Genomic DNA, 8,457 nt, shown 5'->3' on the forward strand with positions numbered 1-8,457 from the left:
ATTTAAACATAATGAACATTTTTGGTAGTATTGTACACTTTGAAAAGCTTGCTTAATATTGTGATATTTGTTTCAAACAGATCAAATAAAAATTGTAATGTATTATATGTAAAACAATTCATTGATTTTAAATATGAGTATTTTATACTTTTTAGTATAATATATAATTTAAATAACTCTTGAATGGACATTTTACAATTTTTATTCAGTATGTATTGAGTATTGTGATAATTAATGGTATTGATTTAAAAGATTTAAGATTGAAAAAATACAATAGTATTAGATGAAAATAGCATTTGTAATTTAAGATATTAGGTTTATACCTACACCAAAATTCTTTGTAAACATCATTCATGATGTGTTCTTAGCTACAAATGCTCAAAAAAGAGACGACCATCGTACAGTCTTGATCCAAAACCGCTAGACATTTGTTTGGTATACGACCTTTCAAATTATGCATATTACATTGAATACTGAAATGAAAAACAATGGTGTAATTAAACAATTTGTAGTTAATTAAGGGAATTATGCTTATTATTCTACAAAACTTAAATCGAACTGAATCTTGTTGGTAGTAGACTGTATAAACAATAGCATGGTGAGTCTAGAAGGTTTTGGATAAATCTTCGAATGAAAATCAGCGGATTATAAGTATAAGAATTTAGATATTTAGGATGTGAAGTTTATGTTTATTATCATTTAATTGATTAATTAATCACTGAAATGAGCATAATGATCACAATGTGTTCTTATTTATTACTAAAATAGCTTATTGAATCAAGTGGTTGTGAAATCAAATCAATTAAACAAAACTTGAATTTTTTAATTTTAAAAGAAATTAGTAACCGCATAGCAGGAATAATTTGTAACTTTTAATGGTTTTATAATAAAAAAAATTAATTTAAACATAATGAACATTTTTGGTAGTATTGTACACTTTGAAAAGCTTGCTTAATATTGTGATATTTGTTTCAAACAGATCAAATAAAAATTGTAATGTTTTATATGAAAAACAATTCATTGATTTTAAATATGAGTATTATATACTTTTTAGTATAATATATAATTTAAATAACTCTTAAATGGACATTTTACAATTTTAATTCAGTTTGTATTAAGTATTGTGATAATTAATGGTATTGATTTAAAATTGATTTGATAACATTTAAAAGTTTTATGATTGAAAAATTACAATAGTATTAAATGAAAATAGCATTTGTAATTTAAGATATTAGGTTTATACCTACACCAAAATTCTTTGTAAACATCATTCATGATGTGTTCTTAGCTACAACTGCTCAAAAAAGAGACGACCATCGTACAGTCTTGATCCAAAACCGCTAGACATTTGTTTGGTATACGACCTTCCAAATTATGCATATTAAATTGAATACTGAAATAAAAAACAATGGTGTAATTAAACAATTTGTAGTTAATTAATGGAATTATGCTTATTATTCTACAAAACTTAAATCAAACTGAATCTTGTTGGTAGTAGACTGTATAAACAATAGCATGGTGAGTCTAGAAGGTTTTGGATAAATCTTCGAATGAAAATCAGCGGATTATAAGTATAAGAATTTAGATATTTAGGATGTGAAGTTTATGTTTATTATCATTTAATTGATTAATTAATCACTGAAAAGAGCATAATGATCACAATGTGTTCTTATTTATTACTAAAATAGCTTATTGAATCAAGTGGTTGTGATATCAAATCAATTAAACAAAACTTGAATTTTTTAATTTTAAATGAATTTAGTAACCGCGTAGACGAGTATCATTTGTAACATCATTTAATTGGTTTTATAATAAAAAATGTTTAATAGGAGTTTTGTACTTAGTAATTCCACCTAAATATATTGACGAAATCATTTTGAATGAAACTCAATTGTCTATGCTGTTCTTTCATCAGTTATAGACTACATACATGCATAACAGAATTAAATATACAAAATCGTTTAAACAAATAGCAATATTATGCAATGATTTAAAAACTGACATTTCATACTGATTGATTGTTATGTTTTACGATACAATATTATCATACAGTAGTACTGTACAGATTACTGTTACGGCGTAGATGGCTGTGGTAGATGACTACCAATATATTATTTTATAATTAACCTAATTAAATAATTCATTTATTATCTATCAATAGTATAAAATCAAAATATAATAATATAGATATTTATTATTTATAAGCAACAGTTATGGTGATTAAATGCACACCAATTAGTATTTGATTTTTGACGTTTGAAAGGTTGAAACCCAATTAAATTATAACAATATAGGTACTATCATTGCATCTAATTAGATTGATTTTTAACTTTATGTCATGAAGTGTAATGAGATCAATTGTGTACTACATTGGCAATGATGCTAATAAGATAAGATAGAGAATTTAGCACATGACCTAATATGTACTTAGTATTGTGCTGAAGTTGTTAAATAGGTAACTATATTTATAGCCTTATGTACCTTTGAATATCGAGCTATTTCGTTCATTCCGTTTTCTGTTATCATTTCATGTGACATATTTTCTTGCCCGCAGTTCTTATGTTGCAGCCTCGGTCTGCGGTATTAGCAATGAGCTAGCGTGTGCGATCAGCTAGTTGTGTGACAAGAGACTCGCGGCTACATCACTCGTTACTCCAAAGCTCTTTTTATGCATGCACTCGGTCTTAACATGTCTTATCATATATTCATATTCATTTGATAGTTGCCTTTTTGATAATTGTTACGAACGGTTCTTTGCGTTAAAACTGTTTTAAATTATCAATTTTCTTATCACATCAAAATCGATGACCACGTTCGTGGATATGACTTTAAACCTTATCTTTTATCACGGAAAGATTTATCATTCTGACTGTGGCGACACCGATTGTCACCACTTTACTGGTCGACCCACCAGCCCGACCGACGTTACCACTTTTGATACGTGAATTATACCTTTTTTTTATGTTATATTCGTTCACAATTATATTTGAATTATATTCGTTTTTATACTTTTACACGTAAGCGACCATTGTGAATTTTATATATGTTTCTATCTACTCGACGCAGCGATCGCGCCCCTACTCCGCGCCGAACCGTCCCGCGAAGGCTACGACGCCGATCGCGACGTAAAGCTCGTTTTCTTTGCTCACGACGTTCGACCGAGCCACATCCGCGACAGTCCGACCGAACCTTTAGCCGCCGACCCAAACCCGACGTTCCGCGCCATTTTTACACGTGGGTATGGACCACGACCTCGCGCATCGACGATCGCACTTTCGAGATGTAATGACCACCGACACGACATGTCCGGTACGCGCTACGACGCGCACGGTCCCGTTACATCTCGCGATTCCGCGACAAACGAGCACTTTCAAGCCGAATCTGGTTTCGACCCGCTCTCGTCCCGTCGACCAACACGTCCCCGACGTTCCCGGTCTCGCGACCCGAACTCGACGGCTTTCGCGCCCACGCGCAACCGCTCACGATTCCTCTTACGAACTCGCGTGCGCCCCGACGCTATCACCGCACGCCCGAGCATCGAGCACCCGACGAAACGGCAACTATTGTAAGCCTAGTCACTCACATGCGTACTTATGTCAACCGCAATACCTCGTTATCAATAATCGGCTTTCGACGCATACGCGTCCGACTATAATTACGTGTTTATTTATTTACCTCCATGCCTGTCTAACCTCCATGCCTGTCTAGCCTCCATAACCTTCTACTCACGAAGTCAGATCGACAACGGATATTTGGGCGGCAAGTGTATCGGTCCGGTGGTAAAACTTACACCGCGACCGCGGTAAACCGATACTCTTGTGCGCCAAATGACTATGGTATGATCTTGGTAGGGAAATATTATTTATACAATTGCCCATTCGACCTACATAGATGTAGATAGAATCGGTAAAATACGTTTTTCCGTGCATAAAAGTGTAAGAGGATAGCCAAAGCGGAACGTCGAAAATCCAACTAAATAAAATTAGCTGTATATGGTACATCACCGTGGTCTCAACCTATTAATTGCATTTTATCTTACCGCTTTAATTGGGTCATAAAAGTAAAAGTAGGACACTCATAAATTAATTGTGGATAAAAGTATAAAATATGTAAAATACTATATTATCCCGAAGACCATAATATATTATATGCTATCGATTTCGGAAGATCGCCTTTTTTAGTAGACTGTGTATGCCGTGTGTCATCACAACCACGGTAAACATTCCTTGTTTAGTCACTGCCGACTAGTAGATTTGCCAGTTTCCCAATTTTCAGTTTTATTTTGACGTACAATTTTTTTTTTAAATTAGTAAATTGTTTTAATTATGTTTTTCTGTGAGATTTGTCAAACTCATTTCAGGTTTAAATAAGCATTTAAGGACAAAACACGAAGGGTTTAAAAAGCACAGACTTTTAAAAAAAATTATGTATTTCTGTAATGATTATGATGAATCATTTAATCTTATAATCTAATTTTTATATTATGGTTAAAAAAGTCTATCATATTTTCTTTGGAAATAATGGTCAAAAACTTTCAACTTCGGATTGTTTTTAAGTTTAAAATATAAAAAAAAAACCATTTAAAAATTTGAGTTTTCCATTATTAAATGTTGGTTGTATTAGAATAACATATCATTTTTTTTCTTTTTGTCATATTTATTTTTATTTGTACAATCTGTATAATATATATTTACAATAAGCACAACAGAGAGAGGAGATATATAATAGGTCATGATTGGCTTGTTGAAGGAGCTATTCAGTAATATCATACTTATTTTTTTATGTTATAGTTAATAAAGTAATATTAAAAAAAGGTATTTTAATTATTAAGGTTTAAATTTTGATACCAAATCTAACTGGCAATTTATGATTGTATCATTGTTCTTAAATCTTACTACATTGCAATTTGAAATATATAAGTTTCTAATAAGAAATTAATTTGTTGTTTTTCCATTTTTTTGTATTTAAAATATTTTTTAAAATCCATGTATTCTTACAGAGTAGAAAAGTGGGCCAATTTTAATAGGAATTGTATTGGGATCAATAACAATATATGAATTTAGAAGCACTGCATAAAAATATCAAACATTGTTGTTTAGACAGAAAATAATGCAAACGATTTGATTTTTCTACTAATGACTTTAGTAAGAGACAAAAGTTTTTAAAGAATAATAAAAATTTCAAAACAAAAAAAATCATGTAAAATTACACAGATTATAGCAGTGCATAAGATAAATTTTAAAATAACATTACTGGTTGGTAAGCTCACAGACAGAAGTTAATTTACAATATAAAATATAAAAGACATTAAAATCATGTAATGAATGTGTGTTGTGCTGTGATAAATGCAAAATATGTATACATACATATAAATGCTCATGTATGAATAACATTATTTATTTTAATATTTGCAGACATGTTCATGCATGTGATAAAACAGAGACATGGGTAGTTTGCCGCAAGATGAAAATCAGATTTTATCACCAACACAAAAATTAGTTGTTGATAATGGTATAAAAAAGCAATTATAAAATAAGACTTAAATACAAAAACTAATGGAGAAATTAAAAATAAACTTGAAACAATATATGGTATGGTTAGGCACAATTAGATTTTTAGGCACAATTAATGGTTCAGCACAATTAGAAGAGACTGATACAACATATATTATTAAACAATGCGATAACATAATTTTAAAATTGACAAATAATAAAAGTTTTGAAGAAATCACCACAAATAGAAGCAATAAAAGAAAAATTATTTAAAAATATATATATATATTAAAGTCAGCAGCATACTTTATCTTCTTTAGAGAGCAAACACATAAGACAATTATTCTTAAATAAAAATAAAGAAACGTTATATAAGTATAACAGCAATGTTTGATCACTTATATTTCAATTAAATAACCGATTATTGATTTCTATTTTCATTGTTTAGAATTATGTGTCATTGACTTTCTATATTTTTGGTATAACTTCTGTGGTAACATAGATGTCCTCTTGTTACCGTTTGCAATGTTCCAATACATCTTAATTTCATTTTCTGTTTAAATCAACTGTTAATCAACATTAAACTGTTTCTGTTATTCTAAAAACATGTAAATTTCAGATTTCTCATCATTGAATATTAATAAAATTATTATTCATTAAAGTTTAAATGTTTAACCACAGAATACATTTTAAGTAAATACTAAATTATATGTATTATTTAAAATATAAAATTAAACTAATTATTTTAATGCATTTTTTTTGATAGTGTTGTTATATTTTAGTTAACCGTTTGATTAAAAATATATCTGATCAGCATTATTATGTATGCATATTAGATTTCATACTTTGCCAACAACTTTATTTGTATAATTTATTGGTAAGTTTAATCTAAAATTAATAAATTAGAAATGTTTTTTATCAAATGATGCATATTATTGATAAATATAATCTTCAGGTAAAAAAATTGATTTTATATCAGTGACAATTAGTAGAATTAGTATAATTAATCAAAAATAACAGTGAACTATATGACTTTTATATCTACACCAACTACTATGAATCAAAAGGAACATGATGGTATTATATGCAGTTCGCCACTAACTACATCATTTAATTTTAACCAAAGCCAAAGTTCTGTACCTAGTACACTTACAAATGTATCTTGTGGTAATTCTAGTAAAACTTATAGTATTCTTAAATATTGTGATAAAATGAATCTTGAGGAAAAAAAAAATATTGAATGTTCTTTTGGCTGGTGCAGTTTATGCTACAGCTGCTCCATTGAGTTTAGTGGATAACCCTTACTGGATAGAATTATTTAAAACACTTCACCCAGCATATAAAACACCTACTAGTCATTCAATTTCAAATAAACTTCTAGACGATGAATTCTCTAAAGTTAAAGATTATACCACAATTTGTATTGCTGATTCGAACGCACTTGGTCTTATGTGTGATGGCTGGACTAACATCCAGAAGTATCATAAACTTTATAGTTACAACTCCTAAACCAATTTTTTATAAGTCATTAGCTATTGGAGTTAATCGTCATACAGGAGAGAATATAGCTGAGCATATTATTTCTGTGATTGAAGATGTTGGCCTACGTAAAGATTTGGTGTTGTTACAGACAACACTAAAAATATGAAAAAGGCTTGGACTCTTATAACTGAATAGTATCCTCATATCACTTCATATGGATGCGTTGCACATGGCCTAAATTTATCGATAAATGATATAATTAAAATGAATTCATTAAAAGATATTATTAATGATGGAAAAGATATAGTCAATAATATAAAAAGGGGGCACATAACTAGTGCAGTATTTCAGGATAAAAGAAAAGCAAATAGTTCCACTTCTATGGCACTTACGTTACCAGTTGTTACTAGATGGGGATCAGTTGTGGTTTTTTTAAAATCACTATTAGTTAATAAACAAATAATCCGTTCAATGAATGTTGATGAAATTATTGAAAAAGACCTAAAGCCAAATGTAAAGAAAACTATAAACAATTTAAATTTTTGGAAAAAAGTTGAACATTTCTATTGTCTTATGAATCCAGTTGCAAAATGGATCACAAAAATTGAAAGTGATACACCACAATTAAGAAATGTACCTGTAATATTTATAGAATTGAAAAAGTCTTTTGAAGAGACATTACAAAATAATACAATTTTAAATAGTGAAGAAAAACATAATATTATGAAAGCTCTTTATCTAAGAAAAGAATTTTGTCAATCTAAAATTCACAAAGCTGCAAATATACTTGACCCAAAATACTTTGGTAAATCTTTTAATTCAGATGATCACAACGAAGCAGTAGAATTTATTTATCAGTTATCCAAGCACTTGGATAATATAGAGATTGATGCAAGAAAGGTAATTTCTGATTTTGCCAACTTTAAAAACAAATCTGGACCATTTTCAAAAACCAAAGAATATCTTTGGGTAGTTTCAGAAGAGACGGAGGCATTACATTGGTGGACAGCATTTTGTAATGATACAGAACTTGGTAAAATAGCTATAAAAATACTATCTTTATCTGCAACTTCTGCTGCTGTAGAACGTACTTTTAGTACATATAAAGATGTGCATAGTTCAAAAAGAAATAGACTAATAATAACATATTTTAAATAATAAAAATAAAAAATAATTGCATATAGTTAAATAACAGAATAATGGTGTGTATTAAAACAACTCTAACTTAAATAGTTCCAGCCTTATAAATTCAAAAAAAAAAAATAATAACATGTTTTAAATAATAAAAATAAAAAATATTTGCATATAGTTGAATAACAGAATAATGGTGTGTATTAAAACAACTCAAACTTAAATAGTTCAGCCTTATAAACTTATAACTTATAATTTATAAACGTAAAAATATCTTCTACATTATATGTAAATTGTAAATATATTACATATTTTTATGTTTCATAAAATAAACCAACTTAAAAAAAATTTT

General features: G+C 28.9%; 1 long non-coding RNA gene across 1 annotated transcript; it reads right to left on the bottom strand.

Moving 5' to 3' along the window:
• Positions 1 to 358: 358 nt before the first annotated feature.
• Positions 359 to 4,412, bottom strand: LOC132927710 (uncharacterized). Its single transcript, XR_009661809.1, has 3 exons — positions 2,482 to 4,412; positions 1,248 to 1,393; positions 359 to 473 (listed from the first exon to the last, which is right to left on the bottom strand). It is a non-coding gene; the product is annotated as an uncharacterized LOC132927710 (long non-coding RNA).
• Between the last annotated feature and the right edge of the window lie 4,045 nt (positions 4,413 to 8,457).

Source organism: Rhopalosiphum padi, chromosome 3 (assembly GCF_020882245.1).
Source record: "Rhopalosiphum padi isolate XX-2018 chromosome 3, ASM2088224v1, whole genome shotgun sequence".
Classification (NCBI taxonomy): domain Eukaryota; kingdom Metazoa; phylum Arthropoda; class Insecta; order Hemiptera; family Aphididae; genus Rhopalosiphum; species Rhopalosiphum padi.